This window comes from Protopterus annectens, chromosome 5.part0, assembly GCF_019279795.1.
Source record: "Protopterus annectens isolate FY-2018-M chromosome 5.part0, PAN1.0, whole genome shotgun sequence".
NCBI classification, from domain to species: Eukaryota; Metazoa; Chordata; order Ceratodontiformes; family Protopteridae; genus Protopterus; species Protopterus annectens.
This window is the reverse complement of record NC_056735.1, coordinates 486,336,294-486,351,264: the sequence shown is the minus strand read 5'-3', so window position 1 is coordinate 486,351,264 and position 14,971 is coordinate 486,336,294.

Genomic DNA, 14,971 nt, shown 5'->3' with positions numbered 1-14,971 from the left:
GAATGCTGATATTGTGCATATTTTTTACCTTTTTGGAAAAACAAAGCACAATATCTCGGTCAATGTACCATGTAGACCCATACAATTTGTATTTAATTTATTTGTATGAATGTCAGCTTTTAAATGATACATTAACCATTACTGTGTGATGCTCCTTTATAGAGATATTCACAGAAATATGATTAATATAATATTTCTCATAATTGATAAACAAAGCATAATATCTCATCACCTGTAACAGACAGAGGCTACATATCAGTATAGAAGTTGTGCGTCTCGATGTCAGCTTCAAAATGTTGTATCATTTGTGACATCACCATGCTCCCTTGCAAAGATATGGGCATAATAATGAGAAGTATTGGAAATGTATAATTTTCATAATCCTACAAGACTAAACAAACTGTGATATCTGTAAATGTGTACACTGCGCAGACACAGTTCTTTTACCATGTTGTAAGGAGTAACACTGTCTTCACAATGAGGTATTACTTGGCACACTGACATGTTCCCTTGCAAAGTTATTTACCAAAATATGAAAAAAAATTAGTTTCCATAACCTAAGCCCGAAACAAACTTTGATATCTGTACATGTGTACAACATACAGGCACAGTTCTTTTACCATGTTGACATGGTCCCTGGCAAGGTTACTTAGCAAAATATGAAAAAAATCATAATTCTCATAACCAAAGTCCTAAACAAATCTGATTTCTGTACATGTGTACAGCATACAGACAATTATTTTGTTATCTTAAAATGAGGTTTTACTCAGTATGCTTCAAGCAGACTAATGCAACAAAATATGAAAAATATCAGTGGCACTTGAAGGGAGGAATCTGGAGTGTCCCATACATGTGCTTGCAATGTGATAAGTTTTAGTAATTTGAATAACAGAGGCAGCTGCTGATGGTTTTACCTGACAAGTGATAAGGACTCAGTGATTTACTGTAACTGCACATATTGTAAATTAATAATGTGATAATGAATTGCATTTAATTACTGCAAGGTTCTGCATGCTCAGACAAAGGTGATAATTGCTGCACATAACCTGTTGAGTAGGCATTCATTATATTACCTTGTGCAGCTGTTATGTAACACAGACTCATTATAATCTGTTAGGAGAATACATGAGTAATTCAGTACAAATAGTATAACACTTATATATTACTGAGCCCTTCCTCCCATCTAAATTCCACACATGACTTGACAAAGCCAGGAAAAATGCCCAAAATACATTGCAAACTTTTTGCATCTGTCATGACCCTCAACCTCTTAATTTAAAAATCAGAGACAGAAACCCAAAATAGGAACAGATTTTAAATATTGGTCTTATATACTTAGCAGGTAATGTCACAGTAAGCATGTTCTGAAGGGTATGAAGTCTGAAAATCATATAGTTATTATTCAGTGACTGCAGTCCACAGCACTTTACAAGAAAGCCACAAACTGTACGAGAAAGTGAACACACATTTGAGGGATGATAAAATGATGTATTCACAAGCACCAGAATGAAATATTTCCTCAAACTACCCTTCAGTAACATTTCCTGGTATGTACATGCACCAAAATAAAACATTCACCCTCGCAAACCCTTCAGTAAAATGTTGAAGTATGTACAATTACCAAAATAAAGAAGTCACTCAAGTAACCCCTTCAGCAACATTTCGCAGTTTGTACATGCACCAAAGTGAGACATTCACCCAAGCAACCCCTTCAGTAAAATGCTGAACTACGCACAAGCACCAACATGAAATATTGCCATAAATGACCCTTCAGCAACATTTCCTAGTATGTACAATCACCAAAATGAAGCATTCACCCAAGTGACCCCTTCAGTAAAATGTGGATGTATGCAAAAACTGTAAATTCACCCCTAGAGTTGTACCTCTGTCCCTGTTGGACAGAGGAGATAGGTGCTGATCGTGGAAATAAGGGTAAACCTTGGCTGGGCTTGTAATGGCCCTGGGGTCATTAGCCTAGTAACCTCCTCCTGTGATGCTATGTTTTCTAAATAAGACAATGCATCTGTGTGAAACAGCATTTGGTTAACTATCTGGAACTATCTAGCTTAGTAGCACAAGGTGCACATCACTTCTGAAGATAGAATGGTGAAGACAGTGCACTCACACTCAGCCACACACACACTGTCTGATATAATATTTAATTTTTTACATAAAGTGCGCTATTGCTTTATGTTTGCCAATAATATCATTGGCAACATTCAGCATGACAGGAGGATCTGATGAGTTTGATTTTTTAGTTATCATGCTTTTCACATAATAACAGCAAGGAAACTATGTTCATGTCTCAATCATTTGCCTTCACCCTCTGAAACAATTCCTAAGAAAAATACAAAGGTGGTGAAAAGCAACCTACCAGGTCATAAATCATTGAGTATGCTCCCTATAACAGTAAACTGTTGCAGTCCCAGAAATAATGCTTTCACATGTCCTTCTCTCTTCTCACATCTACAGCAACCACCCCCAAAAAATATTGGTAACATACATTGCAATCTACTAAGTGTATATTATTATTTCTGCAAACATTTCTGGTCAGAAATATGGAAACAACTTACAGTACAGAAATGGTGGATGTGCCCTAACGTCTTCCTCCCATCAGCGAAGGATGCCATGTCATATTAAGAATCCCCTTTGCATATGATCACATTCATGCATGTGTTCTCTAATTTCGGGAAAATCTTGAATCATTTACATAAACAAAGACAACTTACATCAAATAAAAATAATGGTGCATAGGAATAGTTGAGATATGGCTTTAAACAACCCCATTGTTGCTGCTGCAGTCCCCTATTCTGTTAGCACAAAGCCTGAGGGTCCTGATATGTCATATTTTAGACTATTCAGGAGGCATCCTGGGATGTTATCAGGGTCCTTTGGGGCTGTGTTCTTGCCTTTAGAAAGTACAGGCAGTACATACTCCCTAGTTACAGTTGGAGGAGTTATGTCTGAGGGTATTCTTGGGGGATGGTAGGGATGATAGGGCGGTAAAGATTAAAATGAAGTGGTCTGCTAATATGCTTGCTAAAGAGCTAGACTTGGTGAATGTGGCACCACCAGTTCAGCACAGTGGTGCATGCTGTCCTGCAGCTTTCTGACATAGCTGAAGAAAGCCTTATGGTTATCCTTCACCTTGAAGGTCATCTTAACTCCAGAGCTGTGCCTTTTGTAATCTAATTAGCCCTCTTAGTTGCCTGTTTAGTTTGCTGACAGACCTTTTTATACATCCCTCCCCTTATATATTACTGAGCCCTTCCTCTCACCTAAATTCTACACATGACTTACAAAGGCAGAAATATTGTTCAAAATATCTGGTTGATCAATGCCACAATCAGCATAAAATCAGTAAGAACATATATCTCAGTAAGGTCTTCCTCTCACTCACACATCCCAGTTCATATCCCTCCACTAGACAATAGATAAGAGTACAAGAGTACAGCAGTGTAGAGATAGTAACAGTAATCCCCTTGCACAAAAGAGGCCCATCTGCCAACCCTGGGAACTATAGACCCATAAGTCTAACCATCCTTAGGCACTTCAGCAATCCACCTCAGAAAGCTTAATTTGCAGTGACCTGCAAAGCTGTGTATATCAGGGGAATGGGGTCATGTCCACTAATCCTAACCTTAAATTAAAGAGTTTAAATCCTTCAACAATCCCAATAGATAAGCAGACTCTCCTTATATTCAGCAGCCAACCAACTACTCGCATAACTACAAATACTGGTAAACATCAAACTTTGCACGCCACAGCAAAATTCTCTACATTATTTATTTTAAGAAGAAGAATGAAATTAATCATGCTACTTGCTAATGTTTCTTCTATGAATTAAGTAACTAATCACAATTCTTGGTTTTCTTTATGAATTGGAACTTGCCATAAAAATTGTGCCCCATATCTCCTGTTGTAATAAACTGTCTAATGATGGCAACTAGGGTCACATGACACAACTTAAATATTAATCCATGTCACTTTCCCTGCATATCCCTGGTACATATAAACAGAACCCATCCACAAATAAACAATATATGCAATGCATCTTGTTCTCCCCTTCTTACCAAGTTTTAACCACAGACATTCGTTTATTTCCCAATAGTCATGTATTCTACTTGTTAAAACTAGATATACAATATATGCAGATATGTCACCAGATCAACATAGAACAATATTAACTATTTCTACTGAATATTTTGATAGAAGTGCTCAACATGGTTCATATCTTGGTTATGTATATGTGTCTGTGAACATGTACGCATATGGGAGGTATATATGGTTACAAATCATATCAACACAGTGGAATTGGTGCAAATGAAGTTATCTCCATTCTTGCTGTAGGATAGACTTGTAAGATTATAGTTGCACATTATCCTTATCACTCTTTTTTTTTGTCTGAATTCTCTGAAAAGTGGTAGATAAGTTTCCAGTATTACTGAATGCAAGAGTATTGAATGATTTTACTATTGCTAGTATTATCAAACATCTGGCAGTCTGTCAAGGTATCTTTAGTGTATTACATCATACCCTTTTTTTCAGCCTGGTTATATCTAACTTAAACAAATCTATCTCTCCCCCTGTCTCTCTCTGTCCTTCTGGCTGAAGTGGGAGCATTCTGGATAATAATCTTAGTGATGGAATACGTACATAAAGATAAAATGTGGAAATAAGACTTCCTGTCTACAGCAGGAATCTCGGCTCTATACTGCCAGGCTAAGCTGTTAAAACATTGCAGACTGAATAGGTCAAATACTTGTCCATTTCATCTCCATCGTTAGCATTTTCATTATCTCAGGTTTGGCACAGTTTCACTTGAAGCTTATGTTTTACATTTTCCTGCTGTTCAGTCATGTTCCACTATTTATGTGAGCCAGAACATTTGCAATATCAAGCAATAATAGAAATATGTTTCTACATGACTTGCTCCAAAATGCTGTCAACAATAGCATCCAAGTGCTATCCAAAACAACGTATTTCTCTTGCACAGGCGAGAGGGAATGAACAGCCAACATTAATTTCTTTAGTTTGACATCACCTTTACTTCACACTAGACTGTGTTTTATCTTTTAGAGTTTGCTTTTGAAGGTTGAAAAACCTATATATAGCTGACAGTCAGACACATGTTGGCTGTGATTTCCTGTAGCACCTAGTTTCATGTATTCTTTATCAGAAAGAATATTTTATGCATTCTTTATCAGAAAGAAGACTTTTATGTAAACATCACAATTTTTGTCTATTTCTTAAACAACCCCAAGCATTCATTTTTTTATTTTTCAGCCTCTCTTTTTTAGTCCAATCACAACACACTAAGCTAGTTGCCGACAAAACTGAAGAACACTGATATTTTCATTTATTCACTTACCTTACAGCGGGCCCATAAATTCAAATAATGCAACTCTTTTCTTAGTAACTAGTGTATAATAATGTTTGATTAAGGACTTAAGATGAAATCTGGGAGTGTGTACAGTCAGTATGTCTTGAACGTGGATCGTGTCAAAAATAAAAGCAAGAGATTTTTTTTTTTTACACTAACACCATCTTCAAATCAGAGGTGTATGATATACTTCAAAGGTTTGTACTACACAGTGTATGCTACCCCTGTAGTACACCCACATTTGTGTAACAGCAATCATTTCAGGGTAGTGAAGAAAATGAGTAACCACGGCGAGTAGTAGTGATGATGGGTTGAATAGTGTGTGAGAGATTATGGATGGTAAGACTTGTTTTATTATGTATTTCCTTTAGTATTTTACAGTATGGTTATCTAGTATTCTTTCAGCAGATATGTTAAGTAAGCATAAAATGTTATTTTAGTTCTTTAGTTGCAGACTTCGGTGTCTGACATTGAAGATTGTTTCATGTTTTGAGTGCATTATCAAGTAATATCTGTATTTTTTTGTATTGCTTATAAAGAGGTATAGTAAGTGATTTAATTCCTGCCTTTTTCTGGGGGTGGTCAGTAATCTGCGTGAATGTTATCACTGTCAGTCTACTGTTCCCGATGTTGATGCGATGTACAATGTTTTTTTTTCTTTTTACAATACCTTACGGTCACAGCTTCAGATTTTGATCCCCTTATTAATCAGTAATACACACACACGCACAAACACACACACCATTAGAAATTACCGAGGCAAGCATAGCTCTCAAACTTTCACCACGATATATCTTGAGAAAGCTGGAAATAGTGGGTAAGGGTGATAAAGACCCAAACATAGGGAGAAATACATTCTTTGCACAGTGGCAGCAAGTAAATATCACAAGCTAGCGCTTCCTGTACACCACTCATCCTCTACTCTCTGGAAATGGATTGGCTGCCATCACTTGCTTCTTGCAGTCCATGGAGAATTGTCTTACTGAGGTTACTTGACTTTACAGTCGATTTTCTCAGAAAAGTCAAATATAAACATCAGGTAACTCCACGCTGAAAAGTAAGTTGAGAAAGTACCTGAAAAGGTTCAGGTATTTTTCAACTTATTTTTTTAATAGTGGAGCTACAATACGGCTGTAAAGTTAGATACGCTTGTGGAAGGGACTCGGATGTAACTGCATGCGATTACTATTGTCTCGCAGCATGCGCGGATGTAAGCACAGAGGCGCTGTGAGATGGCACTCGGGGTTCATGAGTTAATATATACAGCTATATATATCAGTACATATCTATTTGTCATTACATAGCAATAGCTGTACTAGGCATGTGAGAGAGAGAGAGCGAGATAGTGACAGATGGATATCTATACTTATATCTGTCTGTATAAACATTTATACATAACAGGTCATTTTGATGAATGGGGCAACAAAATTACGTTCATTTTAACTAAGTGTATGGGCATGCCCAGTGGGACTGTCATTACTAATAAGGTGACTCCAGTCCACACCTAACTGCACTCCAGTCTGTGCTTTTGTATGTTACAGACATTAACATCCGCCCCTGTTTCTGCAGTACTGCACTTCACTCAAACTGACCACAGCATTCCCTAGCTGTGTGCTATAGTTAAGCTGTGAGCCAGTAATGTTACACCACCAACAGACTGGCAGCCTGTATACCTGTCAACTGTCCTGATTTCCTCAGATTGTCCAGAGTTTTGCATCATATGCTTGGTCTGTTCCTCATACATATCTGGTCTTCTGGTGAAGTATTAAATATTGACATCATTACATTATTCTACTTACAGAGAAACATTTGTTTTTCAGATGTTATATCATTCAGAGCATTTGTAATAATGCAACATCTTTACTTCCAGTGACTTTCTAGGTTTATGGGGACAATATTTGAAGTCTGACCCTATGTTTGGGCCTCTGTCCCCCAAGATTTCTTGCAGTAAGAGTTATGACAGTCTGTGAAAACACCAACATAGTACTACCTCATATGCAAAAGATGTGAGTAATTACAGATTAGAACCATCAACATCATCACCCATGCTAGCTTCCATAGTACACTGAGCCTCTCGGGTCACCAGACAGAGAGGAGTCATTCTTCACACAGTCAACAGCATAAATATGTACATTGTTATCCTGCATGAGGAGAGACATACAATGGTGTGAGCAATGTCCATGTTACAGCTCTGAGATTGCCTGGTCCGCTGATATACCATAGATGATTTTCTGTTAAAGCAGTCGTATGGGTACACTGCTGTGTTGGGGGTGGTGGAACAACAGCACATGATCTGCTGGGTTATAAAGTAGTCCAGATATCATGTGAGCCCACTATTTAACATCTCCCTTGACTGATGTAGTGAATATTCCAACCATGAGGTCTAGTGACTATTAAGGAACACTTACTATTGGATTGGGTATCTATAGTCCCATGTGGGTGTTACATCTGTCCAATTAGCCCACTATATTTCTTTGCATAACAGCAGCAGATCCATGCATATGCTATATTATAGTAATCCTTACAATTGGTGTGTAGGTTAGAGACTTATCTTGTGAATGCAGCAGTTGAGAGACTTGTAGTTCAGGACTTGACTCTGTGTGATGCAAGCAGTGCACAATCAATACATGGATAAGTACAGGTAGTGTGGGTTGCCTGGCATCAACACATTTACTGTATGTATGTAAGTATGAGTAAGGTGTCAGTCCCTGGGGCTCTAGATTGTCAGTGAATGTACTATGCATTGTCTCTTAGCCAATGCCAGGGGTTATTGGGCATGTCTACATCTGCCTACAGGGACATCATCAGGGGGCTCCTCCTCCAAGTCCTCTTGTGAGTGTGGCTGTAGTGACCTAGGCACTGATGGGAGCTGTGTATCCCTTCCCTTTGCTGATCCTGCTGCAGCTGTTTCCATAAGATCATATTGTGTAGCATGGCACATACTGTGAACATATGTGCACATGTGGCTGGAGAGTACTGCATGGCTCCACTAGATATACTGAGGCACCAGAACCATGATTTCAACAGCCCAAGCACACTCTCTATGATGTTCCTAGTTTGTGTGTATGACTATTTATGGCATTCTTCGGTGGGTGGGTGTGCATTTCTGATGGGTGTCATCACCTGTGGTTCCAGGGTATAGCCAGCATCCCCCAGTAAATGGCCATGTGGGATGCTCCCCCTTGCAAACATCTGGTACAGCTGTAATGCGTGCCAGATATGGGAGTCATGATAACTGCCAGGACTGCCAGCACACACATTCATGATAATGCCCTGGGCATTGCACATGACCTGATAGTTGATGGAGTGGTATCCCTTGCGGTTGACGTAGATTATACCCTCCTCACTGGGTGGTGCCTTGATGAGTACATGAGTGCAATCTATGGCACCCAGTACCTCTGAGTAGTGTGCTACATGGTAGAAGTATTACATATTGCTGACCATCACCTCAAGGATGAAGGGAAAATAAATGTGCTCACTGGCATGTGGTAGCATGGCATCCACAAACTGGTGGAGTAACCTAGATGCTGATGCCTGTGAGACTCCCATCATGTTCGCAGTTGGTCTTTGGAAGGTACCAGTAGCTATTATCATAAGGGCTACACATACCTTTGTTTTTACTGGGATGGGTTCCTATCTGTTGGCTCTGGGTCTGAGTTGAGGCAGCAGAGCTCAGCGAGTTGTTGTAGTATGTCCCTGTCCACCCTGTAGTGCTCTACAATCTCCAGCTCATGTAGCTCCTAGAAGGTTACCCTGGGCCTGAACACTCTTCTCCTTCTCTGCCTAGGCCTATTGTCAGCAGCACCAGCAGCACTAACTTTTGCATCCAGCACATACAGGTGTAACAGACTTGAAGCAGCCCCTAGCATTGTTTTAGTTAAAATTCCCAAGTCTGCACTCTAATGGTGCAGAGTATGGGTGAAAAATCAGAATTCAGGTATATGTATACTTTATAGCGCTCCACTGAAGGTGCTAACTGTGTGATTGGCTACCTATGATGCATTTCACCTGCCAAATACATCATTAAGAAGATTTAACAGCCCTAGGTTAAGTGAAACAGGGGCCATCAGTAATTAATAAATCATTGGCTTTTAGATACACTCAGCACAGCTGAACCCCACACAAACATGCAGAAACAAGCACAGTGAAGGTAAACAAAGCTCAGCAGTCTCTGCACACACACCCCTGAAAGGTCACGCTCAGCACATTGGCATGCCATACAAACACATAGTAACACGTGCCCCGAAGATAAATAAAGCTTAGCAAGCAGTGTACACACCATCCTGCTGAGCACAGTGGCTCACCATGCAAACAGGCACAGCTGAGCTCCAATGAGCTTACAAGTCCTCAGACACACCCCCTCTTGATGTCAGCTACCTATTCTGTGAAAACCAGCACAGTTTTGTGCCTACACAGAAGAGATATGCAGACACGGATACCCATTTATGCTATTCAGTAACTCCACCTCATTTGCATAGGGATCCATGCACACAACCTGCAAACTACAAGGTTCCAGGCCCTACCTTGTTTGCAACAGCACCATTCCATCATTGCAGATACTCCATGCAGGGTCCTATAATGCATTTCTGTCACATCTATTAAATGTGCTTTTTCCACTCTTTTTTTTTTTCATAAAAGCATGTTTGTACACTGTGGTACTCTGAGCAAACACACCCAGATCATTAAAAAAAATAAAATTATTTTAAATTATTTCCCTTACATTTTGGACACACTGTGGATAGTTTTGCTCATATCTGTATGTGCTATGCCATTTCTGTCCATCTACCTGCGTTTTTACATCCCCTGTTGTCTGACTGATATCCTGTACACAGAACTTTCCTGTGTACACTATGGACACTGACATGGGGTCTGCAGGGCTGCCTGTCTGCTTACTGGATCACTGTACTTACTTCATTTGCATGAGATTCACCTCTTTATGAGGTGATTTGCATGCCATGGAACTTCCCATGTTGGCTCGCTCGTGTGCGCCACTCAGCAGTGCTTACTGGATTGCAAACCTGCTCACTTTCATGTAAGCAGCATGCCACAGTGCCTATACAGTAAAAAGACCATGTAGGCTTTATTAAATTTACCCGGTATCTCTTTGTAAAAAAGTTTTTTCAAATACACACTATGGAGAGTTTTAATTTATTGTCTATTAATGTAACTGGATTAAGCAATGGCAAGAAAAGGAAATTGTTAATGCCATATTTAAAATTAAATAAAGGAGATATATTCTTAAAGTATGAAATGTTATCATCTGCTTCTTTTAAAAAAGAGGCGAGAGACTGCTATACTTTGGATGAAATCCACTGTACTGCTCCTAGGATCATGGACTCTTTTAATGATCCCAAAGGAATGTATACATTTGCAGTAATTAAATACAATAGCAAACTCTATACACTAGCTACTTTTTATTGGATCCTTAGAATAGGTGCAAGGGTGGCCAAGGATCACCTAAACCTATTACAAAATCATTGGAAGGGTAGTTTAATTTTAGCTGGAGATTTTAACTGCTAATCTAGTATGGAGGATATAAGTGAGCAGAAGAAAGCTAAAATTCTGTCATCAGCTAAAGCACTAAACAAATGGATTAGTAATAATAATTTAATTGATTTAATAGTAAAAGCAGAAGATAAGTCATTATGTTTCGCCCATTAATCTTATGCACAGGAAGCAAACTAGAACTGACAGGATTTACGCTTCCACAGAATTACTTAATAAAGTTATTTTAAAATTATTCCTTGCCCTTTATCTGATCATAATGCACTAAGTATTAACATATCAATGGATTTAAGGACATTTCAAATTATTTATATAATTCTAAGATATATATATATATATATATATATATATATATATGATGAAAGTAAAATAATTTCAGAGTTACCTTAAGGAACAAATTCAGACTTTTCTATCATTGAATGACAAAGGTCAGGTTAGTAAAGTTACACTGTGGGATTCTTTAAAAATGCATTTAAGGATATAATGGGAGGATGGTCTAGTAATAAAATGTAAGAATCGGATAAAGAGTTATTAGAAGTACAAGATGATATACATAAATCGAGGTTTGAACAACAAACAAAGAAATTAGATAATAATGAAGTCATTAAAAAAACTAACAATCAATTGATTTTAACACATAAGTTGGAGATCTATAAAATTTTAAAGTACAGAGTTATGTAATGGCTCCAAAATGTCTTCACGGATTAGCTAATAGAAATAAGATCTTAGGCAAAAATATCACAAATCAATAATATTTAAAATCCTCACATTAATAAGCTTACTTTAGACATAGAGAAAATGCTTATTATTTTATACAATCCACAAGAATCTTCATAAAGATAAAAACAATAATCCAAATGGTTGTAAAACTGATAAGTATTTAAAGAGAAATGTTACTAATAAACTTAATAATCAGCTACTTTCTTTGTTGAATAAACCTTTTACATTAATAGAAGTTGAAGAAGAAAAAAAGGGAAAATGGCAAAGCTGCAGGGTTAGATGGTTTAAGTATGGAATTATATCATTGCCTTGTGTTAAATGTTTTAGAATTACTGGGTGAAGTTTTCAAAATAATCCAGAGTGATAAAATAATTCCTCCCTCATGAAAGTTTTCTATAATTTCACCTATACTTAAACAAGGAAAGGATAACAAGTTAATTTTATCATATAGACCTATATCATTATTAAATGTAGATTATAAAATATTTTCTTCTATGTTCACAATAAGCTTAAGAGATATAGTAGATAAATTAATAAAGAACACACACAATTTATAGCCAGTAGAGTAACTTATAATAACAGTAAAAGGGTAGTAACAATCTTAGATTTAGCAGATAGATTGAACAAAAATTGGCTCTAATTTGTTTACATATTGAGAGAGCTTTTGATTCTGTGGATTAGAACTATTTATTTAAAACTTTAGAAGAGTTGCATTTCTAGAACAATTTATTGGAAAATCAAAAAAATGTACATAGATTCCAAAGCATATAATAAAACTGGATCTTACATCTCTCAAGGATTCACCTTAAACAAAGGCACAAAACACGGATGTCCCTTATCTCCACTACTATTTGCATTAGTTATTGAACCCTTAGTTAATAATTTAAGAAGCAATGATAAAACTGACTGTGTTTCAATTAGTAAGAATTGTCAATCTAAAATAAAGCTTTTTGCAAATGATGTTTTCCTTACTATAGGAGATTTAAACTATTGAACTGAAGAAATAGATGAGGAAATTGGAATGTTTCAAGAATTATTCTTGCTGAAATGTAATAATAATAAAACTGAAACTATTATCAAATCAATGACTCGATAGTAAGTTAAATGATAAATATAAATATAATTAGGAAGGATAGGAATTAAAATATTTAGGAATAAAAATGTATCAAGATGTGAGTAAGATTATTAATCATAATTTTGAAAAAAATAATTGAAAAAGTGTTGCTCCTTATTAAAAACTGGAATGAGTATTTTTTACCTTTGAGGATATGTTAGTTCTTATTAAAATACTGCATTCAAGAGCTTTAATAACTGACAAAAACTATTACAGAAAATAGAAAAATGTTAACTTCAATACTATGGTACCATAAAAAGCTGAGTATAGTTTATAAAAAGCATATTCGATGGTGGGACTATAGTGACATTCATTTCCTGGCATATAATCTTATTCTACTGCTGCAAATTATAAGCCTATTATACTCTGGCTAGACTCAACATATTCTAATTAATGGAAAACCTTAAAGGAAAAAAGTATACTAAATTCTTATAGTTTATCTACTATGAATAATAAGAAGTATGTAGCAATTCATTTGTTTGATTAATTAAACACACTTTAGAAGGAAATTCATTTTAATCTTTAGACTAATCATATATGAAATTAATCCTAAAAACAGTTAAGAAATATGTTTTTTTTTAAATCTCATTATTTTTAAAATGCAATTTTTTGTGCTTTCCCATCATATATACCTCTAGATTTGTGGAAGCTCAGAACAATGTTGAAATTAATTTACTAAAAAAGATTATAAATGTTATACAATAAAAAGGTTTGAATATCGACCCCTATTAAAAACGTTAAGGAACTTCAGTGATAAAACAATTAAATTAGTTAAATTAAATTCTGTTGAAGCAGCTTTTATAAAAAATACAATGATTTCAGCTTCAACAAAGAACATATAGTAATCCTGTCATTAAGTCCAGGAATGTTTTAATAGGGGTTGATATTCAAACCTTTTTATTGTATACAAATTTATACTTTTGAATGTGCACTACTTTTTATAAGGGGAAGTGATGTCACTTAATTGTTTGATGTACTGCTGGGGAGGGTATTTAAACTTGGGTTGTAAGGCATATGGTATTCTGATGAAGTCTAGTTTTTTAATGAAAAAGCTAAATTAAAGTGTTATTCTTGAACTACGTGCTGTTGTGACGTTTCTGGACTACCCTCATTCTCTCCTGAGTGTGGTTTATTTTATATTTGTGTTTCTTGGTTTATCACCAGTGACAACACATCTTGTGAAAATAAAGTACAAGAAATTAAATGTTGTAATAAATTAATAAATTAAATGGTTCCAAAATATAGCAAACATTATAAGGCAAATCAGGTGCTAGAAACAGTAGTGAAGATACCACAGTGCATCGCAAAACTACAAAAAATTGTAAAAGTATCACGATATTTGCAGCACAGTGGACTAGCATTAAATAAAACAGCATTTAACTTTAACAAACCAGTCTTTATGTTTTATTGGTTTAAATTCTTTAAAGATGATATTTCAGTGGACAGTAATTGCTATACAACAATAAATGATTGCTCTACAACAAGATCCATCACCAATATACCACACAACTGTCAGAAGCCTGCATTTGGTTAGTTATTGTACATTTCTGCCAAGATTATGTTGTGATAATATAAACTCGACATGTGTTTAATAATAAATATTACACTAGCACTGGAATCAAAGCCATCAGTCCTTAAAAAGTTAAAGAAAGGTTTTCCTGTGTGGACTATTATGGTACATTTCAACAGATATAAGGAAGAAAAAGCTTTTTTTGTAGATGCAAGCCTTACAAGGAACCCGATGCCATTCTTGACATATTTTGACATTTTAAAGAAGAAAAACGATATTTTCTGTAGACACAGTCCCAAAAGAACATTGTACCATTATTATACAAGTTTAAGGATGTATGAAAATGCCTGCACCAGTCATTCCCTTACAGATGTTGAAAAAATGATATTCTGAAAGAACAAAACTTTAACTGTAAGGTGCAACTGTGGATAACCCTTCACACTTTTAACATAATGCAAACCAGTTAAAATTATTTGGAAGAATTCTAGATCCCAGCTACAGACCTATATTGACAGAAAGGAATTTTAACTATAAAAGTGTATGTTAATAATAGTACTGGAAAGAAAGAGTCATCCAATAGGTTTTATGTAGAATGTCATGCACCAGCAACATCAAAGATTCTCTCAAGATCACTGAAGGGTTGCAAACATTGCAGAAGACTTCCAGTTAATTGTGGAGTAGGACCTAGGGCATTTACACTCAAAGACGTTGAAGAGGAGGCAATTCTTCCAGAAAAATA